Here is a 27,017-nt window from a genome sequence, read left to right as displayed (position 1 = left end):
ACCTTTGTGCGCTGTGGAAAGCCTTTTACATACGTTTCATGCTAAAGTTACTAAGAGAGGAACAGAGAGAGGGAGAGAAGCTGTATCTAGATCTCTACAGAAATGGAGCGGTATTCAAAAAATATTGACGTGAAATAAGAAATTTTTCTCTTCTTTCTGATGTCCTATACCACTTACTGACTATAGCTCTCCCAGGGCCAATTTCCTCATCTGTAAAATAGGGATAATAATGACGCCTTCCTCAGAAGGTGGTGGTGAGGATCAGATGAGATATTATATGTAAAGCACTTTGCAAACCTTAAAGCATTATATAAGCTATAGCTATCGTTATTGTTAATATCGCTGTTGTTACTGTTATTATTGTTATTATTATATTCTTTCAGATACATTTGGTCCAGACTTGTGATGTCATTGGTGCAGCAAACACCCAACGAGATAGCTCCTTCTCCCATGTGTATCAGAATCTTTTCTAGAACTTAGAGTTTTAGAGCTGCTGAGGGTCACTGAGAAGAAGGAAGGAAAGGAAGGAAATAAGTAATTATTAAGCATCAGCTACTTGTCAGGCACTGGGCTAAGCATTTTACAAAAATCATCTCACTTGAGCCTTGTGAGTTTTATTAATTCCATTTTATAGCTGAGGAAATTGAGGCAAAGGTCGGGTGACTTGCTTATCATCAGTATGTATCAGAAGCAAGACTTCAATCCAGGTCACATTGTCTCTCTCTATATATTAGACTTCTACTAAAGTCCTTTTCTGGTCTTTCATTATGGGGATAGAATACTGGGCCTAGAATCCAGAAGACTTTAGTTCAAATCCAGCCTCAGATCCCAGCTGTGTGACCCTGGGCAAGTCACTTAACCCCTGCCTCAGTTTATTCAACCATAAAATAAGTATGAAAATAGCAACTACCTCACAGGGCTGTAGTGAAACTCAATGAGATAATATATGTACTGCACTTAACACTGTACCTAGCATATGATAGGCACTTAATAAATGTTTATTTCCTTCTCTGTGTGAACAGAGTGAAACTTAAACTGTCATAGGTTTAATCAAGTTAGAAAGGCTTAGGATAAGGGCTTGACTTTGGGGCAAGGCCCAACCATGCCAATGCCAGTGGATCTCATTGGCAGGGTATCAGCCACCAGGTGATCAACCATGATAACCACAGCAATTCCTAGAGACAGTCCATCCCCTAAGATCTAGGTCTTCTTAGGGGTATCATCTGCATCCATGAGGGTTTATGCTTTCTGATAAATAATGGGTCCTTTGAAATAGGGAACTGTAATAATAGCTAAAATTTATCTAGAACTTCAAGGTTTGAAGAATGCCTAATGCATAGTAACTCATTTTATCCTTACAACACCCTGTGAAGGAGGTGCCATTATTATCCCCATTTTACAGATGGGAAAATTGAGGCTGAAAGTAGTTAAGTGAGTTACCCAGGGTCACCCAGCTTATGACTGTCTGAGGATGGATTGGAACTAAAGTCTTTCTGACTCTAAGTTTAGCTTTTAGCCATCATGCCACTGAGTTGTGTGTATATATAATATATACGTGTGACCTGGAGCAAATGGAAGAGCACTGACGTAGGAGTCAGGCAAGCTCTGATGCTACCTAGCTGTGTGAGCCTGAGCAAGTCTCTTAAAGCCTGTTTCCTCCTCTGGAAAAATAGGGATAATTATACTGACCCTGCTTTCCTATATAAGGTGGTTATGAGGAACATTCTGCAAAAGCCTCGAAGCTCTATGCCATTATGAGTTAGGATTATGTCTCTATTTCTACGGATGTCAGTTCTGCTATTGTTCAGTCATTTCACTTCATGACCACATTTGGGGTTTTCTTGGCAAAGATACTAGAATGGTTTGCCATTTCCTTCTCCAGTTCATTTCACAGATGAGGAACTGACCCCAACAGGGTAAGTGAGTTGCCCAGGGTCACACAGCTAGGAAGAGTCTGAGGCTTGATTTGAACTCAAGAAGATGAGTCTTCCTGATTCCAAGCCCAGAACTCTACCCACTATGCCACCTAGCTGACCCTATAGATGTCAGTAAATATATACATACGTGAACACTCTTCTCATTTTTATATGTCTTCATTCTTTCCAAGGCACTTTCAATCAATCAATAAACATTTATTAAGCACCTACTATGTGTCAGACACTGTGCTAAGTGATGACTTAGCATGTGTATTAGCTCAGATTTTCATACCTTCTATGAATAAGGAGAGCATGTCTTTCCTGTCTGGTAAATGAGGAAACTGAGGTTCAGAGAAGTCAGGAAAAGACGGATGCAAAAGCACACTTAGATAATGAGGCTATAAGGCAGGGGTGGGGAACCTTCAGGTCTCAAGGCCACATGTGGCCGTCTAGGAACTCAACTGTGGCTCCCTGGAACAAATTCTTGTATTAAGAGGTCTTACAGTCTAAGGTTTACAAAGCACTTTCATAGGTGGTACAAGGCTAAGAGTGGTTATATTACTTGTCTAATGTGGCAGACTCAGGATTAGTATATACTTCATGTATAAATGCTTTTTCTCCACATGGACTACATGTACCTTGAAAGCAGGGACAATATTTCGTATGGTCTTTGAACTCTACAAGAGCCTAACACAGGGCCAGGCGCACTGTAAGAGCTAAATAAATATTTGTCAAACAGCTGATATAAATGTAGAAAATCTTGGCATTATTGTTTTTTCTCTCACTTACCATGTAATATTTTTAAAAATTTATCTTCCTTTATAATGTATTTCTTTAAAGTGTTTGACACTTTCTGGTTCCCACTATCATTTTCTAACACACCCCTACTTCCCACTGAATCCTCCCTATTACAAAGAAAACCAACTAAGTAAGCCAGCCACACTTATGACACATTCTGGTCTCTATCTCTCTCCTGAGAAGAAGGAAGTGTTTACTCTTTGATTAAGACAGCAATCCAGGATCTTCCTTATCTACATAGTTAACTAGCATCTATGTTAGTGCTCAACTCAAAGACAATACTTTTTGCTGTTCAGTGGGCTTAATACCAAAGAGAGTTTGGCTCGTAGTGGACTAAATTGGGAGAAGCTAGATGATATGTGAATAGAGTACCAGGCCTGAAATTAGGAAGACTCATTTTCTTGAGTTCAGATCTGACCTCAGATAAGTTTAGGGAGAAAGCGAAAGATAGAAGGGCTTGGTGTACTATCTACGGGGTCACGAACATTCAGATACAACTGAACAAGAGGCTAAATTAGGTTATCTTAAACTCTCTGGGACTCTCTTACTTTCCTCTTGTAATGACTGACCTTTAAAAAAAAAACAGTTCTTACTGCCTTGTTACCCTAAAGAAAAAGTTTTTAACTTTGGGTCTATAAATTTGTGAGTTTTTTAAAAAATGTTTTTATGTAATGTAATTTTAATATTTCAATATAATTTATTTTATACATTAAAATATTATTCTGAGAAGAGGTCTTTAGGTTTCATCTGACTGCCAAAATGGTCCATGACACAAAAAAAGATTAAGAACTTCTGCTGTGATGAATATTTTGATGATTATAAATATTTCCAAATGAAGAGCTGGCTCTGATTTAGATTTTATGCGTTTAATTATTATTGGGGTCCTTTTTTCCCTCTTTTGGCTTAAAGTGGAGAGAGCTACAGTGAACTGTGGGAAGGAAAAAATGGCCTGGGGAAGGGACAGAGAAGAAGATGGCAGAATCACAAAACTAAGTCAGCAGTACTGCTGGCTCATGGGCTGCCGCCTCCTCCTTCTTCCCCCTCCCTTTCCCAAATCAAAGGAAGTTCCAATCAAAACAGAGTCCAAATGCTCAATTCTGGGAAATGTATGGGAGTATTAAAGGGAGGAGACACAAGACAGTTGCATTAGAAACAGAACAAAAGATAAAAAGGCCCTCCCTCCCTTTCTTCCCACCTCCATGGGTCCCACCCATTCTTTAAGACCCAACCCAAACCCAATCTCCTCTGAGAATAACAACCTATATTTTTATAGCTCTTTCAGGTGTACAAAGCACATTTCTCACAGCTCCCCATGCCAGATAAGTCCAGTGAGTATTATTGTACTTATTTTATTGTTAAGAAAGGGACAGCTCAAAAAAAGTCATGTGACTTACCCAGGAACATACAACATGTCAGAGCTGAGATTCGAATCTAAGTGTCCTGACTGGAGATCACAGAATCATAGAGCCAAAAACCCACTGTTCTGTCCGCTACGTGACTTTTCCTGACTGACTTGGGAAATAATGTCTCTTAAAATTATTAAAGGTGCTTATGGAAAAAACCATTTAAAGTATTCTGAAAACCTTAAATCGTTATATAAATGCTAATCATTGTTGCTATATTAATTCTGTTACATTTGGCCCAGATCTATGACAGGTTTTTGCTGTTGTTTATCTGTTTTTCAGCAGTGTCTGACTCTTCGTCACCCTATTTAAGATTTTCTTGGCCAAGACACTGGAGTGGTTTACCATTTCCTTCTCCAGCTGATTTTTACACATGAGGAAACTGAGGCAAATAGTGTTAAATGACTTACTCAGGATCACACAGTTAGTGTCTGAGGCCAGACTTGATCTCAGGAAGATGAGTCTCCCTAACTCCAGGCCAGCACTCTATCCACTGCACCACCCAGCTGCCCACAGGTATTGGGAACACCCAATGATAAAGTTTTGTCTTCTAATGTAAGTTAAGTGTCTTAGCTAGCCTTAATCACTGAATGGGTGCTGCCTCATGTAAACTGAGACCTGGGAACTTAGCTTAAAAAGACCAAGGTCTCCCACTGCATCTGGGGCCATCTCTAGTAGTCCTGATCCATATCTCACCACTGGACCCAGATGGCTTGGAGGACAAAGTGAGGCTGGTGACTTTGTACAGCCCTCCCTCACTGTAACTCATTTCATTTGCAAGTCCAGACATCACCTTCCTGATGTCATTGGTCCTCTTTGAGAACAAAGGACAAACTCTTATAAAGTGTCCTAGGGCCACTGACAGCTTAGGTACAATTACATAGTCCTTAGCGTATACTGCCTTGTATCCTTATTCAGCCACTAGGGGGTGTTGCTATTCAAATGTATGACATTCTTTGCTATAGGCTAGGGACTCATAGGCCCATGTTCCCTTGAGTGGTTGTGCCTTCCAACCAACCACAGGGGACATTCAATAAAAAAATTAAAAAACCACAACTATGAGTTGTCTACCTCCATAACTTAACCCCACCCCTTTTGTAGGTGGCAAATTCATTTTAGTCTGAGGGGGTGGGGAGGAACGTGTGGATTTAGTCAACTTGACATTTTTGAGTCTTCTGTCCTCGCTCACTATGAAAAACTCTTACATACAAGCATGATACATTGGAGAAGACTATACAGGCATGGCGTTGCTGCATACAGGTCTTTGCTTATAATAGAAACAAAAGGAATTAGAACAAAATATATTTTAAAACTACCTGGCTCCTCTTCCCAGACCTCATAGCATAGATAGATAGATAGACAGACAGACAGACAGACGGACAGACAGACAGACAGACAGACAGACAGACAGACAGACAGACAGACAGATAGATAGATAGATAGATAGATAGATAGATAGATAGATAGATAGATAGATAGAGATATTCTTTTTGGTTAGGAAACCAAGCCAAAAATCTAAAGAAATCCATTTTGGGTACTTCACTTCAAACCTCCCCAAATCTTTGTAGATGCTATCCAAAGAAAACCCAGCATTTTAAAGAGACACCATTCAGGTGCTTAGGTTCAAACTTCCTGCTTCCCAAGGCAGAAGGAAGGATCAGTCCATCAGAGTCTGAACAGTTGAGCTCTGTAGTTCTTCGCTGGATCCCACCCTCCATGGTGTGCTCCATCATAGCTCCAGCACTGACAACTGCAAGCAACATTTACTTTACACCAGCAGGTACAAGGGAAGGGATCTGAAAAGGATAGGACAGGACCAGACAGGAACATATGTGACCCAGCAGTATTCATCCATAACCCCTATCTGTTCTTGTTCCCTCTTCACAAATTTCCATGTTGGGCACACCTCAGGTCACTTATATCCTCCACCTGACCACCATTTTCCCCAGGATGATCCCTGCTTGTCAGCTCTTCCTTTAATGTAAGCTTTTAGGGTGTGTAGAAGCCAATGAAATGGCTCAAGAGAGCCATTGTTAAATTTTCAGTGGGAGCATTCACACCTCAGAAACACTAGAAATCAGGGCTTGATTTATTATTTTGTTGACTGTCTAGACTTGAGAAAGGGAGAGAGAAAATGTTAATGATGCAAATTAAACTTAGAAATGTGTCCTGGGCGCAATTTTTTTTCAGAGACCTTATTACTAAACGTTTGCTAGAACATCCCTGGGCACAACCATCTTCCAAAGCTTTATAGGTGGGGCCAACCTAAGGCACTGCCCAAAAGGCACTGATCATTAGCTGGGGGACAAAACAAAATATATGTGTGCCCCCCAAATACACACATACTTGATTCTCTTTCCATGTCTTCTTATTTTTTCCAACCAGATTATAAGCTCCTTAGAAACAAGGATCATTATATTATGCCTTTTTTGTTAGCACCCAGCACATAATAGCTTACCAATAAATCAAAGATGTAAAATATCAGTGCTGGAAGAAATCTTAGTAATTATTTAGTCTAATACCCTTATTTTACATTGAGGAAATTAAGGCACAGATAAGTGAACTAACTCACTAAGAATACATAGACTAGTTCTGTATCCATTGTGCTACATTTCTAGTGTGGATGTTAATGGACAGAGCATCAGACCTGGATCTCAGACATCTGACAGATCATCAGTATCAGGAAGACCTGAATTCCTGAGTTAAAATCTAGCCCTACACACTTATAAGCTATGTGACCCTAGGCAAGTCACTTAACCTCTGTTTGCTTCAGTTTCCTCATTTGTAAAATGGGGACAATAATAGCACTTACCTCCCAGGGTTTTTATGAGGAAAAAATGAGGTAATAATTGTAAAGTGTTAAGCATAGTGCCTGGCACATAGTAGGTGCCATGTAAATGTTACTTATCATCATCATCATCATCATCATCATCGTCATCATCATCATCATCATTATTATTATTATTATTATTATTATTATTATTATTATTATTATATTATTACATTTCTGGTCATTGAAAAGGTTCTTAAGAGGATATGGAGATATCTCTCCCTCTCTCCCTCTCTCTCTCCCTCTAGGGAACAGGGAGAACAAACTGGTTAAGGTTTTCAGTTTGTGAAAATTTAAATCAATGCCACAACCCAAACAGGAGATCAAGGCAACCTTGATGGCTATACATGATACGTTAGCAATGGTAAGAGATTAATTAATGGGAGCAGGTCTGGTATCTACAAATCCTAGCCTAGTCTTTCACCTTATATCCAAGATGACTTCTGGGAGCCCCATGATTATTCTAGAACTACAAGATAGATGGGGAGCAATTTTCCTCAGCCCAGTCCAGGCTGTCTACTCTCATCCCAAAGTAAGTTCAGTAGTTCAGGTATCCCCATCAATGATCCAATTTGTTAACATCCTAGTGTGGTATAAAGAAAACAAGCCTGAATTGGGGAGTAGCCATCCAGGGTTTTTCTAGTCCTAACTATTTATTGTACCCTAAGTAGGGCAGCTAGGTAGTTCAGTGGATCAATCACCTGGCCTGGAGTCAGGAAGACCTGAATTCAAATCTAGCCTCAGATACTAATTGTGTGACCCTGGGCAAGTCACTTAACCCTGCTGGCCTCAATTTCCTCATCTGTAAAATGAGCTGGAGAACAAAATGGCAAAGCATTCCAGTATCTTTGCCAAGAAAACTTCAAATAGGGTCACAAAGAGTCAGACATGACTTAAAAATGTCTGAACAACCAACCATTGCATCCGTAAAATGAGGGAGCTGAACCAGGTGATCTTTACAATTCCTTCCAGCTTAAAGTAATACAAAACTGTGACATGGCTTCAAATTACTAAAGATTGCAAAAGATTATAAAATTCAACGTTATGATGACTGTGCACTAATATACTCCTGGTGATGGTTTGATTGGTTTGATTTTTTGGGAATGCAATATGAAATTTTTCAATAAAAATCTCAAAAGCTGAGCCCCTTTGCCTGAGCTATCCCAGTTTCAGGGATACTGACAAGGAAGAGAGAAAAAAAAAGAATCTATCTATGCAAAAATATCTCTAGCAGCACTAGAAAACAAACAAATAAAAATGGAAACGAACTATGTGAAAAATTATCTCACCATAAAAAACAACAAATGCAAAGAATTCCAAGGCCTATCAGAATGTATTTGAAGTGATGCAGAATGATGAAAGAAGAACCACAATTTTAAAATAATGCATATGCTATGGCTACACTATGTGTAAAACGACCTTAAAAAGAGGAAAAGAGGAATGCTCCATTTTGTTACGACTGTTCAAATTAGGAATATACCTCATTTGCTTCTTATAATGATCTATAAATAAGAGAATCATACAGTTAAGGTGTACAGTTATTTGCAATCAATTTTTATGACTTCTTTGTATTTTCATTTGTTCTTGTTTACATATTTGAATTCTAGTAATGGAGTTCCAAGCAAAATTTATTATTTCCTTTAAAAGAGGGTCATGGTCCTATAAAAGAATTAAGAGCACTAAAACTGAGTCTGGTGACAACCAAAAACAACAACAACAACAACAAAGAAAGGCTTTATTAAGAGCTTTTGTTAAAAAAAAAAAGATGTGACAGAATTTCCTATTTCAAGTGCACAGAATGATCTGTTCTTACAGATGTTGGAACATCTAAGACGTACTCAACTCTTACTTTGTTCTCTTTTCTCTACAAATGAGAATGATATTTGAACCAGGAAGGGCAGAACACAAATCATTAACAAGAAGCAGAAAACTCACAGTGGATAGATAGAGTGCTGGACCTGGAATCAGAAAAACCTGAGTTTCAGAGGACTAATGATGAAGCATGCTTACCAAAGTGAGATACTATTTGTAAAGCACTTAGCATGGCACATGTACATGATAGGTGCTTAATAAATGCTGCTCCTTCCCCTTCCTTGACCCCCCACCTCCTGACAGAAAGGTAATGAACTCAAGGTGCATGCAGAATGAAATCTAAATTTTCGGATATGGCCAATGTAGAGATCTGTTTTGCTTGACTGCAGTTATTTTTAAGGAAATGTTTTTTTATTTTCCTTCCTCAATGAGAGTGTGGGGGGGGGGGCGGAAGTGGGAGAGACAGAAAATAAATGGTTTTTTTAAATTTAAGAAGAAGGCTATTACAGTCATTTAGGCAGGGGTAATGAGGGTCTGAAATAGGATAGTGGCAGTAGGATAGGGACAATAATATGAAAGGTATCATAGAAGCAGAATGAACAGGACTTAGCAGCTGATTAGCTACGAGGGAGAAGGAAATACCAAAGACAACTCCCTTATTTTCAAATCAAAAGAAGGACTCTAGGAGATCATCTCTAAGGTCCCTTATAGCTCTAAAATGTAATGTTTCATGATTTCCTAGCAAGTTGCTGGTTAAGCATGTGTTGCAGCAATTATTTTTTTAAACAAAGAAATGAGCTATTTAAACAAATCAGTGCTGCTTTCTTGAGGACACCTCATTCATCCACAATCTACTTTGGGCCAGCCATACAGTGCCAAGTTGGGGTCAGTAGGAGTCCCCAGGGCCCCTGACAGACATGTAATTTGCCACTGCTAAGCTATAAGGCACCAGCTCAGAGATTCAAGGAGAATGGCAGCATGGAATTGAAAATGATAAATATGCATCTAAATCTTTTAAAAAGCAAATTACAAAAATCAAGCTTATTCTAAGATGATCATTTTGCCAGTGGTCTCTAGTGTTCCAATCAGCATAATTAAATAGTTAGATTTCTTTCAGATTGATTGTGGCTTTCACATTTTTATCATCCAAGGACCATTTTAGTGAGATGATTTTAAGCTAATAAGAACCCCCAAATTAGAACCTAATTAAGGAGATGGAAAATACAAATGTATTTGTTTTTAGTTGGGTACAATTTTTATCAGAGGAATCACGGAAAATTAAAAATCATTAAACATCCACCTGAACACTGTCAAGCTGTAACAATGTATGCTTTGGTTCCTCGCTGCTATAAACCACACTCTGCTCAGTCGAAGGAGTACCAAGTTTGGATTCAGGAGATGTATATGAATCCTGGCTTACTCCTCAAGTGAGCCTGGGCGATTCACGTAAGTCCCCCAGGTCTGAGTTTGCTCTTCTAAGATGAGAGGGAGTAACTAGAAGACTTGTAAAGCTCTATGGTCTTATGATCCTAAGATCCTATGGCCCATGAGGTCCATCATACCTCTAAATCTGTGATCCCATGACCTGTAAAATAATAAGGAAGCTTCTCTGGGAGCCACTAATTGTTGTTCATCCTTGGTTTTCAAAGAGGACCAATGACATCACAGGGGGATATCTTGACTTGCATGTGAATTGGATTTAAGGCAGGCAGAGTTGCACAAAGTTGTCAGCCTCACTCTCTCTTCCAGAATCCATCAAAGCCCAGTGGCAGGACAAAAGTCAAGACAACAAGTGATGGTCCGGCACAACCTTGGCAACTGACCAAGCTTGAAGCACTCTACGGTGCCTGCTTCAGCTGCCTTCGTGGCCACTGGAACAAGTTATTCTCCCATCTGCCCATTCTGCCAGGGGAAGTCTTCACATGCTTGAGGTAGACATCTCCCCAACTTACCAACAGGTCTGAGGCCTGTTGGTTACCCTCAACCTGGTTTAGCCTATCTGCAGAGAGGGTATTACTGGGTTGTGACCACTGTGCATGCTACAGCTTCTTAGAGCTGCAGATGAGAGTTGGGTGACAGGTGGACACCAATGATAGATAAGCAGCCCTTGAAAAGGGCTCAGGAAGCCCCCCACAAAAGGTGCTAGCTCTCCCAAAACACTCCCACATACCCTAGGGAGTCACTAACATCCAATGCCAGAAGTATGAAAAGAAAGAGGTAGGTCTAACATTCTCTCAAACCTTGATGAAATAATAATTATTATACCTTGCATTTATTGAATACAGTTTGTTTTTCAAAAGGCTCTCAACTATATTTTCATTGAATTCTTACAAAATCCCATGAGGAAAGTTAGACAAGTATTTTGATCATCCTCTGATAAATAGGGGGACGGAGGCCCAAAGAAATTAAGTATCAGGCCAGAGGCCAAATGGCTAGTTTGAACCAGGAGCAGAACTAGAAAAATAGGTGTGCCTCTTCCTTGTCTACCACATCCTCCAATGCTCTAATTTTGGGATTCAATTCAATAGCATGTCATCAAGCACAGTGCCAGATACTGGGAGTACAAACCCAAAACAAAAAGTCCTGCCCTCATGGAACTTACAGTCTTCATAAAATTAGAGCACAGCATACCTGTAAGAGTTGTGTTTTTTGAAATTTTTTAAAATTAGAGGGCATTAAGGTTCATTTGGGGGCAGTTAGGTGGTACAGTGGATAGAGGAGGACTTGAGTTCAAATCTGGATTCAGACAATTACTAGCTGTGTGACTGTGGGCAAGTCACTTACCCTAGTTGCCTCATTTTCCTCATCTGTAAAATGAGCTGGAGAAGGAAATGACAAACCATTGCATTATCTTTGCCTAGAAAATCTCAAATGGGGTCATGAAGAGTCAGAAACAATTGAACAGAAGATGTATTTGGTTGGGGGGGAATGGATTTTGAGAATTTTATTTCACTTTTTAATAACTAGAAACGGGTCCTTTTGTTGTTATAGCCCTTACGTGTGTTTAAAGAAGGAAATAAAATGAATCAGTGTCACTTTCTTGAGAATGACCTTGCTCTGCTATGGGCTGGTTAGACCAGTACCACCTCATGGGGAGCAGGAGTCCTAGGATTCTTTGATTCTATGGTGGGTTAAGAGAAGTGGAAGAGAGGGGGAGTTTAAAAAATCATGTAGGAAAACCATTGCCCTAGAGAAACAACACCCCAAGTCGCTGTAATAGTGATATCTATGGTGAGACTCCAAAGAAAATGACAGTGACTCAACCTTGCAAAATATATACACATATACATATATATACATACATCTTTAAGTTACCAAACCCAGGGAATTTCCATTTGCCTTGTACATTTTTCATTGCTTTCAACACACTTTCAGGTGTCACTTCTAAATCTAAACCACCACGTATTTCTCCTGCCCTGATCCACCATAGGCTAAGAGAATATAAGGACCTCCATGATATGGCCTCCCCCAACAGAACTCCACTGGAAGCCCCAACCAGCAGGGAAGAAACAAAAGAGATGGCTTGTGTTTCTTTTAGAACAACTACCCATCTCTTGAGACCCATCTTAACTGTCAAATTATTCCACAGCTCTTCCAACTTTAATTCGTGAGACTTTGCACTTCTCATATGCACCAGTCATATACTAATACGGGATAGTTATTTTCATGGAGAGAAAGTATAGGATAGCAAAAAGAATGGTGGACTTCAAATAAAGAGGGAACCTACCTCTCATATTCACTAGCCTTTGTGACCAGCATCAAGTCACTTATTCTCTCCATTCCTCAGTTTCCTCATCTATAAAATGTGGATAATCATACTTGTGGTCTTTTGGGAGTATCACATGAGTGTTTTGCAAACTTTAAAATGTTATGGCAATGTCGCTTTATTATTATTATTATTATTATTATTATTATTGTTGTTGTTGTTATTATTATTATTATTATAGTGCCTTACAGATTCCTTGTATTCCTTCAGAGCTCAGTTCTCGAACTGCTTCCTCCATTCAACCCTTTCCTGATGCCCCAATTGAAAACATTCTCTCCCTCTTCAAATATTCTTCATGTGCTTTGTCTAAATTTTTCTCTATCAGTCCTGGTACCCAGAAGCTATTTAGTGCAGGGACTCAGCTCATCCTAAAGTAAATTCCCCACTGTGAGCACAAACTAAGCACTTTTGCAGTCTGCCCTTCAGGTTGGCCCACTGTTAAGGAGAGAGAAATCAGAAAATAACAGGATAATATAAGGGAAAAAGAGCTTAAACCACCAAAGACTTCAAGAGGAAGAAAATTGAATTAAAAACCTAGAGCACCAACAGATAAATCAACAGAAAGAATACTAAATTAGAAGGAAGGATAATCACTAAAACCTTACAAAGATTACAAAATTCTTTAAATAAATATTACAAAGGAAAGGAAATTGAACCAATGCATGATGACGCAAAATTCTGTAGGAACTTAAGGTAGCAGGGAACAAGATGTTCCAGAATGGTTCAAAAGACAAATGAAAGAACAAGTTAGAAGAGAACAAATATCAGAATCTATAGTAGCAAAACAAACAAAACACCACAAAACAGAAAAGTAAATAAATTTAAATTCATAGAAAGTTTTTCCAAAGAAGAGATCATCAGATTTGCAATACAAATATACCAAAGGGAAGGACAATTTAGCAGAAGATAAGCTAAAGGCAATAATGCTAAGACACACACACACACACACACACACACACACACACACACACACAATCTCTATACAAACAAAAGCAATTGACCTAGAAGATAGGATGAGCAGAGACAACTTAAGGACAAGAGAGCTCCCAGAAAAACATGACAAATCAAAACCTGAACACTATAATGCAGGAAATAATAGAAGAAAACTATCCAGAACTTTTGAATTCAGAAAACAAAGCATCAATCAAAAGAATCCACAGATGGCCTGCAGAAAGGAAAAAACAAACAAACCATGTTTCAAACTCTAAGATGCATGGTGGTTAAATTTAACAATTCCAATGACATCAACAAATTCTGCATGGAAACAGGAGAAAGGCCTTCAATATAAAGAAAATCTGAATAACAAAAGATGAGACTACACCCACCAAAAATTGAAGAAGGGAATGGAATAATATATTCTGAAAAGCAAAGGAGTACAAGTTGCAACCCAGAATAACAATCTGAAAAACTGGGCCTAATCAATTTAAAAATATGGCTGTTCTTTAGAAAAGGGGCATTTGAGGCATTCCTGAATAAAAAAAAAAGCAATTTATGTGATTTGCAAACACCCCAAATAACAAAAACACAAGAAAGATAAATAAATATATTTACCAAGGAAAAAAATAAATAATGAAATAACCCACACCATCTCTAGAAATTTTTTTTAAGAGAAAGGCTGACATGAAAGTTTTAAAATAAAAAGAACCACTAAGAAATATGTGTATGTAAATATGTATATATATGCATATATATATATATATGCATATATATATATATATATATATATATATATATATGTACACACACACACACACACACACACACACAAGGGATAAAGATAAAAGCCTAGTTTAAAGAAATTGAAGTATTATTGAAGTATTACTGGAGGAGGAAGCCTGATATACCATGACTAAATCCCACAACCTCCTACAGGTAAATCAATGTATTTTGTGGGACAAAATTACAGAATGGGAGGCTGCATAAATGACTAGGAGGAAGTAGAGAACAGGAGCGAATGTATGATTTTCTCATCAAGTTCATAAGTGAACAACAAAAGAAGATGACTCTGATGATCTTTGGGGAAGGTGAATAGCCATAGGACAATGGGATAGGTGACAAGAGAGAAAATTGAAACAGGGAGAACTTGAAGGTGAAGATTCAACCTGTATGGAAAAAATACACATACACACACGTACAAATATACACACATATATATATACATACAATATGTATATACATACAATACATATATACATGCATGCATATATATATACATATATATGTGTATATATGTGTATATATATACATGTATGTATATATGTATTGTATGTATATATATGTGTATATATATACATGTATGTATATATGTATTGTATGTATATACATATTGTATGTATATATGTATATATATGTGTATATATATATATATATATATACATGTATGTAATGAATCATGGGAACCTTACAATGGATCTAACATAGTGGGGAGGAAGGAGAGGGTGCACTTGAAGACCACCACATTTGAAAGAGTATAGTATCTCCAAGGACAACATGCTGTTTCAGGACAGGTAAAGCAAAGCTTCTGGCAGCAACCGGCATACAGAAGGATGGGCAGACATGGACCTAAGGATGAGATCACATGACAAATGGGAAAGAGAATGATGGAGCTGGACCTCACAATTTGGGACAAAGGCTAATTTCTACCATGGGGCAATGCTTCTATTCTCATCACTTTCCTCATTAATTGATGCTTCTAAGAGTGAGATGTAATAGGAAGCAAGTGACAATGAGACAAGGTCTATAAAGGCTGATAGAAATTGGTTAGAAGAGGGAGTTCAAAATTTGGTACTTCAGAAGCTTTCATTATAGAAGGAACACAAAGATTAAAGAAGGAATAAATAAGGATAAAGACAATAAATCAAAGAATAAAAACTCTGGAAAGAAGAAGAGAATTAATGAAGAAAACAAGGTAAACAAATCCTTAGAAAAAATTACTGAAAAAGAAAAAACTAACAAACAAAAGAAGTTACAGAAGAAAGGATTTTGAACTAGGTACTTAAATGAGATATGAAAAAAGGAAAAAAGAAGAGGAAAATAAAGTAATAGAAATGAATAAATTAAGTTGAACTCCAAAACTAGGGAAAGAGTTGACAAACAGGAAAGGGCCAGGTGGGGAAAACCCTATGCTAATAGGGTTACATCAAAATAGATTAAGCAGAACTAATCATAGGGACAAAGTAATGACTTAAAAGAAGAGGAAAATACAGTCCTAATTTTAAAAAAAGTAAAGACACAAATTAAGGAAAACATAAACCTAAATCTCATAACGTTACATGTGAATAAATTAAAGAATCCATTAAAATTAAAGAGAGCAACAGATTAGATTTTTTTAAAAGTCACAATCTGTTGGTTACCAGAAAAAAATCTAAAAAGCAAAAACATACATAAAATCAAAATTTACTATATATCAGATGAAGCCAAAAAGTAGGAATTTCATTAGTTTCAGGTTCCTCAGCTGTAAAATGGGGATAATAATAGCATCTATCTCACAGGGTTGTGGAGAGGATCAAAGCAGATAATATTTATAAAAGCACTTAGCACAGTGCTTGGCACATAGCTGTTGTTCAATTGTTTAGCTGTGGCCAACTCTTCGTGACCCCGTGGACCTTACTGTCCACATGACTTTCTTGGCAAAGGTACTGGAGTGGTTTGCCATGTCCTTCTCCTGTGAATTAAAGCAAATAAAGGTTAAGTGACTTGGGCAGGGTCACATAGCCAGTAAGTGTCTGAGGCCAGATTTTAACTTGGCACATAGTAGGTGCTATATAAATGCATACTCCTTGCCCTTATTCCCCTTTCAGAGATGAGCAAATATAACAGAAAGATGATCAAAGGGGAAAATACAGAATTAAACAAATTTTTAGAGAATTTCTCGCTAAAATATTCATGGTTTCTTCTGAATGGGACTACTAGAGTATGTGTTTGTGTGTGTGTATGTGTGTGTGTGTGTGTGTGTGTGTGCATATATCAACACCACATGACATTTTATAAAAAAACAGATCATATATTAAGTCACAGATAATTTGCAAATAAATATAAAAAGGCCGAAATGCTAAACACATCATTTAAACACCTTAATACAATGAAAATCATAATCAATTACAAGAGCACAAACAAAGAAGACTTTAAATGAAGGTTAAATCATGAAATGCTAAATAACAAATGAGTCAAAGGATAAATCAGACAATTAATCACTTTCTGAGACAGTGAGAATGATGAGACACATACCAAAATTTCAGGGATACCGCTAACATTGCACTCAGAGAAAAAATTATATCCCTAAAACTATACACTAACAAAATTTTTAAAAAGAGGGTCAAAGAGCTGAATATGAATTTTTTAAAATTAGAAAGCCAACAAATAAACTGGTAGGTAGGTAACATACTAGATAGAATGCTAGACTTGGAATTAGAAAGGAGTGAATTTGGGGGCAGCTAGGTGGTGCAGGGGATAGAGCACCGGCACTGCATTCAGGAGGACCTGAGTTCAAATCTGGCCTCAGATCAAATACTTAATACTTACTAGCTGTGTGACTCTGGGCAAGTCACTTAACCCCAATTGCCTAAAACTAAAAAAATAAAAATAAAAAAGAAGAAAGGGATGAATTTAAAATCTGCTTCAGACACTTACTAGTTATGTGACCCTGGGCAAATCACCTCACTTCTCTGCCTGCCTCAGTTTCCTGATCTATAAAATGAAGATAATAATAGGGCTGTTGTGAGGATCAAATGAATTAGTGTATTTAGCGCACTTTGCACACTTTAAAGCATTACATGTATGCTAGCTATTGTCATATTATTACATATGTATGTACATAAGACATTTTTCAAGATTTAAAATACCATATAAATGTTAACTAGGAACAAACTTAAAATAAGCCCAAAAGAGTATGTTTGAAAATTAGAGGAGAAATAGGTAGATTGGAAATTTAAAAAAGAAAAAGAACTGATAAAGTTAAAAGCAGTTTCTTTCAATGGATGAACAAAATTGGCAAATCTTCAGTCAACCTGATTAAAAAAGAAGAGTGCAGAAAATGAAATCAACTGAATAAAAAGTGAACAAAGCGAAATCACAATAAAGCTAGAAGAATTTAAAAGAATTATCAGGATAATCAATGGGCTTAGCTGCTACCAAGATCCTCAAATGTACTCAGCATTCTTGAGTAACAGAGATTACTTTCCTCCCAAATCTGATGACAGAGATTTTTCTTTCATTAACATTTATTCCCTTACCAAAGGTCCTCTGATGCTTTTCTGTGGCCTGACAGGTGGCATTCGGTTCTCATAGGACATTGGAAGGTCCTACAAAGCTTAAAAGTTTTGAGCAAATTCCCAGGGCCAGACTGTACTTGCTGGCCAGAACCAGCCTAGTCAAATGTAAAAAGGTTTATTCCCAGAAGTCTGGCCACTAGATGGTCAACTGTTTCCTGGTTTTTACATCAATACTGGTCTCTCCCATTAGATTGTAAGGTCCTTGAGGGCAGGGACTGTCTTTTGCCTCTTTTTGTATCCCCAGCAGTGCCTGACACATAGTATGTACTTAATAAATGTTTGTTGATTGATTAGTTGATCTTCTCCTCCCTTTGTCTGCAATTTGAAGCCAAAACCCCAGTGTAAGAACTTTTCAGAAGACCTAGAACCTCTCTGAACTTGTCTTAACCAGGAACAAACTGACTCTTCTTTTGCAGACCCATACACGTGGCCCACATGTTTGGCATAGTAAGGAAAAGAATGGAAAGAAGAGAGCAAAGCGTATCTTCCCTATCAATTAATCAATCTATCAAGAAGTATTTACTAAGCACCTATTTGATGCCAAGCACTAGCTAGGTGCTGCAGATAGAAAAGCAAAAAGGAAGTTGTGTATGTTCTCAAGAAGCTTACAGACTATAAGAGAAGATAGTATGGATATAAGAATATACAGGATACATACAAAATAAATTCAAGTTAATTTGGGGAAGGAAAACCTTAAGACCTGAGGAGAAGAGGATCAGGAAAGGCTTTTTGTAGAAGGTGGTACTTGTGCTGAAGGAACCAAGTGGTCTGAAGGAAGAGATCTGTGTGAGGTGAGAGAGCATTCCATGCACAAGGGTACCTGTGCAAGGGCAGAGACAGGTATCCCTAGAATCAGGAATTGCTCTCTGGGGGCTTGCTTGCAACTGCTCCCCTTCTTAATTCTCCATCCATCTCCAACTGAGATGCTGAAACCTGCCTGTGTAGACTTAGAGTAGCCTGAGCTCATTTGCATGAACCAGACTTCTGACCTGCTTGGTCTTTCCTGATTCTTCCAGTTCTGGACCATTACCTCTGCTGGGGCTTTTGTATCTGCGAGATATCTCCAGCCTAGGAAGATTCTTACTATTGGGTCCTCTGCACCAGTCCTTTCATCATGGCAGGAAATTCACTAAGGGATCTAGTAAGGAAACTACAGAGTTCCTTTCCTTCAAGAACCGTGAAACCAATCATTACAAATAGTCATTCTGGGCTACTGAAAATTTTGCCACAGAGCTGAAAACTTAAGACTTTGTTGATGGGAAGCATTGAAGTAAAGAGAAGCAAGCATCCTTTCCAGCTCTTTTCTTTATTAATGAAGGGAATGTGGGTGAGTTGTCTTACCTCTTTCTGACTCAGCTTATCCATCTGCAGAGTGGAACAATCATGTCCACTGTGGTCTTCTTAAGAAAGTCCATGGGGAATAGCAACCCTATGATTTGATATTCTGAGCTCTTCTTACTCAGAGGGGCTATATACATAAAGATATCATACTGTCCTGTCCGGCACAGGATGCTAAACCCATCTAATGGTAAATCTTCAGAGTCTCAGCTTTGGCACACATAGTAGGCAGAAAACTAATCAACACCCAGCCTCTATCTATCATCTTCTCAGGCCTCCCAGTGCCTCATTTGCATACCTATCTTTACATTGGCTGACATCTCATGTCTCCTGCAGGCCCATTTATCCTCTGACCTGCCATCACACTCCAAAGGGATATATGGGACCAGTGTGCCTTACCTGTCATTACACTCTGTTCATTTCATCAGGGGCTGGAAACATCAATCTCCCTTCAGTTTTGCCAGTGGCACAGAACATCTCCAGGACTCTGAGGCAAGAAAAGCTGCAAAATCTCTTCTAGTATGTCCCAGTCTGGAGCTTCCTCTCTCTTCCTTCTTCTCTAGCTGGTGCATTTACTCAGGATGTCACAAAGACAGACATTTCCCCAAGTGTTCCCGATTCACAGCCATGTCTGCAGGGACCTGCACAGCACAACACATTCCATCATCAACTCATTTCAGGGGCTCAAGATACATACTTCCAGGCTTTGATAGTTCTTGCTTCTCCCCCAATTCCTCTATTGCCCTAAATAATCTGGTCCCACTCTATCTACTAGCTATTGTTAGGAAGAATTTTCCTCTATATCACATCTAAATCTGCTTTTCTGCACCTTCCACCTATTGCTTCTAATTCTGTCCTCTGGGGCCAAACAGAACAAAACCTAATCCCTCTTCCATGTGTCAACCCTTCAAATACTGGAAGACATCTATCATGTCTCCTGGAAGTCTTTTCTTCTGCAGACTAAACTAAACCTCCTCAGGTCCTTCAACTGATCCAGGCATGGCAAGACCTGGAGAACCTCCTCCATTTTGATTGTCCTACCCTGGCTATATGCCAAGTCATCAGTATCTTTCCTAAAATTAGATGACTAAACTGAATATAATGCTACAGTCGTGCTCTGGATTATTATCATCTCCTTAATCCTGTACAGTATGTCTCTCTTAGTGCAGCCAAACATCTAAATTGACTTTTCTGGCCACCATAATACCCTATGCATTTATACTGTGATTGCTGCTCTTCAGTTGTTTCAGTTGTGGCCAGCTCTTGGTGACCCCATTTGGGGTCTTCTTGGCAAAGATAGTGGAGTGGTTTGCCATTTCCTTCTCCAGCTCATTTTACAGGTGAGGAAACTGAAGCCAACAGGGTTAAGTGACTTGTCCAGGGTCACACAGCTAATAAATGTCTGAGACCAGATTTGAACTCAGGAAGATCAGTCTTTAGGTCCAGCATTCTATCCACTAAGCCACCTAGCTTCCATATATCTATATCTATATCTATATCTATATCTGTATCTGTATCTGTATCTATATCTATATCTGTATCTATATCTGTATCTATATCTATATCTGTATCTGTATCTATATCTGTATTGCTATTGATAGATATAGGTTGCAGTTCACTAAAACCATCAGATCTTTTCCAAATTTCTGTTTAGTCATATACTCTTATTTAATACTTGTGAAGCTGACTCATAAATATAAAATTTTATATTTACCTCATTAGAGTTCATTTGGTTAGATTCAGCTAAATGCTCTAACCTTGTCACAAACTTATTGGACCCTGGTTCTGTCATCCATCATCATCATCATCATCATCATCACCATCTGTAAGGTTTTTGAAATACTTTACAAATATTATCACATTTTATCCTCACAACAACCCTGTAAGATGGGTGCTATTATCATCTTCATTTTATAGATGTGGAAACTGAGGCAGAGAGAGGTTAAGTAACTTGTTCAAGATTATGCAGCTTTGTTAATGTCTGAGGCAATATTTCAACTCAGATCTCGCTGAACTCAGGTCCAGTGTTCTGTCTACTATGCCACCTAGCTGCCAGCTATCTGTCCTAGTTCTGAGTCAATTACAAGTTTGATAAACATGTCACTTATGCCTTTATCCAAATTACTGATAATATGTTGTTTTTTTTAGAAAGCACAGATCTAGCAATAGATCCTTATACCTCTCCATTAGAAACCTCTTTCCAAGATGACATTAAGCTATTAGTCTACTAAACATGGTAAAAGGGCTATGGAGATACCTGTGGAGAGAATACCAGTAATGATGGAAGCATAGTTCATGGGATGATGGAACTTTAGATTTAGAGTTGAAAGGGATCTTAGAGGAAATCTAATCCAAACCTTTTATTTTACAGATGAGAAAACTAAAGTCAGAGATTAAATAATTTGCCTAAGGTCACATTTGAAGATGGTATCACTGGGATTAGAATCCAGTTTCTCTGACTCCAAATCTAGAACTCATTCCAATGCAACCCCCAGGTTCACATATTTTGGATTAATCAATCAATTTGTTGACAAGCATTTATTAAGTCTCTACTATTTGCTAGAGATTGGGAATACAAAGACAGAAATCAAAATAGTAATGTTTGAGGTGAGCTTTGAAGAAAACTAGAGAGTGCAATGAAGGCATGGTAGTCATCCAGAGCAAAGGTAGAGACAGCAGATGGAATGTCATGGGTGAACAACAGCAAAAAAAGCCATTTTGACTGGATTGTGGAGTGCATGAAGAGAGTTAAACTCTAGTTTACCTCTAGGTAAAATTCACATTCCTTTGGCATTTAATGTCCTTCACAACCTGTCTGCCTTCTGTCTCTCTAGACCTATCTAGAGAAAGCCACTAGAGTTTATTGAGCAGAAGAGTCACATGGTCAGACGTGTGCTTTAGGAATATCATTTTGGCAGCCGTGTGAAGGATGAATTGGAGAGGGGAGAGACTAAAGGATACCAATTAAGAGACCATTACAATAATACAGATAATAAATGGTAAACCTTAACTAGGGTTGTAACTGTGTGAGTAGAAAGAAGGTAACAGATAGGAGAGATGCTATGGCAGTCAAATAGCACCATAGTTCCTGGCAAATAGTAAGCACTTAATAAATGCTTATTGACTTGATTCAGCAATTAATTAGACATATGGGGTGAGGGAGACTGAGGAACTGAAGATGGCTTTGAAGTTGGGAACCAGAGTTTTTGGAATGATTGTGGTATCCTAAATATAAATTTAAAAATATAGAAGAGTGGTGGGTTTTGGAGGAAAGAGAATGAGCTTTGTTCTGGACATGTTGATTTTGAGATGCCTACAGGCAATTCAGGTCAAAATGTCAAAATGATGTCACAGGCCTGAGACTTAGGAGAGAAACTACGCGTGGATTATCTGCATAGAAATGATAATTAAACTCAGGGTAACTGAAGATATCAGCAGAGGGGGAATATAGAAAGAAAAAAGGCACCAAGACAGAGCCTTGTAGAGCACCCACAGTTAGGGGAGCATTCTATAGGTGATGATCTAGCAAAAGAGGCCGAGAGTGATCAGACAGATTGAAAAAGAATGAGGAGACAATGGTGTCATGAAAACTGGAGTGGAGAGAGCAGCAACAGCGTCAAATGTTGTGGAAAGGTCAAGAAGAGCTAGAATTGAGAAAAGGCTGTCAAAGATAGCATTGAGAGATCACCTGTAACATTGGAGAGGGTAGTTTTAGTTAAACAATCAGGTCAGAAGCAGATATGTTTCTGGAGCCACCTCTAACTGGCCCTTAAGAACATAATGGATGCAAATGAGGGCTTGATTTTTTTTGTTGTTTTTGATTATCTAGAATTAAGAAATTGTTAATAATGCAGATTAGACTTAATCAGTTTGTGCATGCACTTTTTTCCTGGAGAGCCCTGGTGGTTAAACATTTACCAGCACACCCCTGTATTGCTCTATCATCATTGCTTCAGCAGGAGAGCGGCTGAAGGCTCAGGGAATGAGGTCATCACCAGATTGGAGGCCTGTTGACTGATGACACGCAATAATAATAATAACAATTATAATTAAAATAATAGCCATTTACATAGTGCTTTAAGGTTAGCCAGGCTTTGAATCCTTTATCTCATTTAAGCCTCATAACACCACTAATCAGAATCAAATTTGCAAAGGGAGGAGAAGTGAATAGGAGTAAAGTGAAGGGACCAAGAATAGATAAATTTTTTTAGGTGTTTATGAAGGGAAGGAGAGATATAGGATGATAGCTTAAAAGCAGGGGTGTCGAGTGAGGGTTTTGATTTATTGATCAAAACTCACTTTATTGCTTCTTTATACATTTCAGCTATAGCTTGCTTCTTGAAGGATTGGGGGGGGGAACCCCTTTTTTTTAATGCATGCCAACACTTCACTCCCCAGAGTACCAGGTTCATAATAGTTATTCAACAGGCAGACTGCAAATTTGTGTGAGTCAGGAACAGTATTTTATAATTATTTTGTATATCTTCCACAGTACCTAACAGACTGAGCTGGCACCAAGAAATGTTTTTTTGATTTGTTGAAGTTTTCTTTTTTTCTTACAAAATCCCTTGATACAAACTTATTTTCAATTCTAACCTGAGATTTCAGAAAAAAAATATCATCTCAAAGACATAAGAGAAACACAAATGAGGAATTTGCTGGTATCCCTTAAAGAAATATTTCCTCATTATTCTTTTCTTCAGGGGCTAAAGGTAAATACTCTTGTCCTGGTGTTCTGTCTTGCTACTTTTGGGCCAACAGGTAAGTTTGCTGTCTGTCTCCTTTCCCCAGCTAGAGTGTACATTCATGTATGTTCCCTCAGGGCAAAGATGATTTCATATTTATTTTTGCCAAAGTGACACCGTACTGCTAATGTAGGCAGGTGTACAGTGAGTTCCTGATTATCTGGTGGGAGGGGTGGTTGTACAGGAGAAAGGCATGAAGAAGGACCTGATACATTTCTACTTCTGGTCATGCAAGGAAGACTTGTTTTATTTTGCCTCACAAAAATTTCCAAATGTTACTTTGTATTCCAACAGAAGAAGAGAAGGAAGTTCAAGGAACAAGAGAAGAGCTAAGCAGTCCAAGAGACAAGTTATATCATTCTCTCATGCAAAGACCACTGTTGGATATGTGCTTTTTTTTTTTTTTGGTGAGGGTAACTAGGATTATATGACTTGCCCAGAGTTACACAGCTAGTGTGTGTTATGTGTCTGAGGCTGGATTTGAACTCAGGTCCTCCTGACTCCAGGGCCAGTGCTCTATTCCCTGTGCCACCTAGCTGCCCCTATATGGTGTATTTTTAACTGCTTGCCATGGAACACACTATGAAAATTTGTGTACAAACCACATTAGGCAAATCCTGAAGATCTGAGAATAAATATATCAAATGCCAATCTCGGAAAAAAAAAAGATCACTTAGTAAGGGGAGTTACTCAGAGCTACTGCCATAACCAAGGACATTTCATTGAATGGAGGGTGAGGGAGGAACTTTTAGGGTTGAGGAAAGCATCAGGCAGTGTCTGACTATTTTATTATACATTGTGTTCTTGTTATTTCATATTGTTTGTTTGCTTATGGCATCTATGCTGAGAATAAATATCTAAGCATGCTCATGCTCTGGGGAAATGGAAAATACTAAAGGCAGAAAGGAGGTGGGATTCACCAGTGGGCAGGGGCAGAGACCTGAGTTTAAATTGAGTAGGACAACAAATCCACACAACTCTTGACAATGACTTGGTGTCACCCAAGGCAGAGCTAAGGGTTAGAAGGTCACAGTCTCTCTGAGAACCACAGAAAGCATGACACCTGCATAGCACTTTTGCTCTCTGGGTAATGGGCAAACTGACAGGGTGATTATGGGGCAAAAGCCTAGTTCCTAATCAAGATAGTGGTTATCAACACCACCTGGTGGATAAATCAGTTAATGTCGAAAAGAGGACTGCTGAACTTGAGTAGAATGAATGAGCTGTGAGTTCTGATACTTGTGCGCCGGCAACTTTGGGCAAATCATTTCAACTTTGTGGGCTTTGGTTTTCTTCTTCTGTAGCTAGATAATTCGTTAAGGTTCCTGCCACGCCTGATGTTTTATGATTCTATAATCCCTCTGTTTAAATAAGCAGCATTCTTGATTTTGGCCTGCTAATAAAAAGCAATCCAGCACCATTTGCAAATCATTTGTCAGGTACACTGAAAATCAGCCAAGATATTTTTCACTAGATGTGACTGACATAACCAATGATCTCTCCATAATTTCTAAGGCATTTCTTCGGTTATTTGATCCTGACTCCGTCATTTAACGAGCATTTATTGGTGTTTGCTCTGTCTAACATCGGGCACTGAAGGAGATAAAAATGAATTATTAGAATCCTCCCCCTACCTTCTGTAAGTTTGTAATCTCCCTCCTAAACTATTGTGATGAGCCTGGTACTCTGGGAAGCAAAGGGTTGGCAAGCATTTTGGGCTTGTTTGTTCATTTTCTCTAACCTTTCTAAAAGAAAACTACAGTTGAAATGTAGAGAGGCAGTAAGGTGAAAACCATGCTGGGCTTGGGGTCAAGAGACATCGAGATTTGGTTCTTACCTCTTATCTTTATGACCTTCGTGGGCCAGCGGAAGTTACTTAACTTCTGTAAATATCAGTGTCCCCATATAAAATGGAAGTGATAATAATGCCAATAGCATCCCACTTACAGAGCTATTTGAGAAACAACTGAAATAAAGTAGGAGAAGTCCTTTGCCAGTAATATACAAGTCAGTTATTATTCTATTTTAGCAGGGGATGGTACCTGCTGTACCTCGCCACCACAGGATTCTCATTCCTGAGTATGTGTATTTGCAGCAAGATAATTACCTCCCCACCCTCATCCCAAGAAAAATAGCACCATCCACTCTGAACCATACGAAAAGGTACTTTTCCCAAGGCCCTATTACATTATCACACGTGGTATAAGCACAAGAGAAGAAGAACTCTGATTTGGGCTTCATCGGCATTTTGCCCCCAGTCATCTCTACCTCCACCAAATTCCTGAGCTCAAATCATGTACTTACTGCCTTGTGACATCTTTTGTGCTATTGCCTAGAATTGCTATCTCATTTTACTTTATCCTGCTGGAGCTTAGCTCCCCATCTATCAGGGGCTGGGAGAGAGGGAAAGGAGGGCAGAGCTGGACTATAAAGACTCTTCTGCCTCTGAGAAACCTACCATTGTGTGAATTGCCATGTGTTTGCCCCAGTGAGGAGAGGAATACTGTTTAACACTTCTTTTTCTCCCCTACAAGTCTTAGCACACTGCTCTGTTTTGGTAGGTGCTCCCTAAATGCTGTTGTTGTTTGTCCTTTGTTTTCAAAAGGATCAATGACAACATGGGTGATGTCTTAACTGGGGAATGAATTGGATTGAAGTGAGGAAGAGCTGCACAAGGGCATCCACCTCACTCTTCTTCCAGAGTCATGGAAGTCCAGACAGAATTACTGGAGATGGCCTGGAATGCAGTGGATGACCTTAGATGTCTTACTGAGCTACGCAGCGCCTGCTTCAGCTTCCTTTGTGGCCATTAGAACAAATTGTTCTCATCTGCTCATTCTGCCACGGGAAGTGTTCACATGCTTGGGGTAGACATCCCCCTAACTCACCAATGGGTTTGAGACCTCTTGGTTACCCTCAACCTAATTTAGTCCATCCGCAGAGAGGTTTTACCAGGGTGTGTCTACTGCACATACTACAGCTTCCTGGAGCCACATGTGACCGTTAGTGGACACCAAATGTGGATGAGCAGCCCCGAAAAAGGCTTAGCAAATCCTCATACCAGAGGTGCTAGTCTTCCCTGAACACCCAATAAGCCCCAAATGCATGCCAACTGACTGATTGAAATATTTGGAGAGGC

The 27,017-nt window shown here is 38.7% G+C and overlaps 1 protein-coding gene across 1 annotated transcript in view; it reads right to left on the bottom strand.

Moving 5' to 3' along the window:
* The window catches only part of ZBTB7C (zinc finger and BTB domain containing 7C), a 525,518-nt gene that overhangs the window by 393,256 nt on the left and 105,245 nt on the right, over positions 1-27,017 (bottom strand). The window contains exon 2 of the mRNA XM_020985794.2: positions 19,533-19,774. The gene's annotated coding sequence lies outside the window, so the exon portion shown is untranslated. The remainder of the gene's footprint in view (positions 1-19,532; positions 19,775-27,017) is intronic.

The sequence above is a fragment of the Phascolarctos cinereus genome, unplaced genomic scaffold, assembly GCF_003287225.1.
Source record: "Phascolarctos cinereus isolate Bilbo 61053 unplaced genomic scaffold, phaCin_HiC Scaffold_4;HRSCAF=312, whole genome shotgun sequence".
NCBI lineage: Eukaryota > Metazoa > Chordata > Mammalia > Diprotodontia > Phascolarctidae > Phascolarctos > Phascolarctos cinereus.
This window is presented reverse-complemented; position numbering and strand designations above follow the sequence as displayed.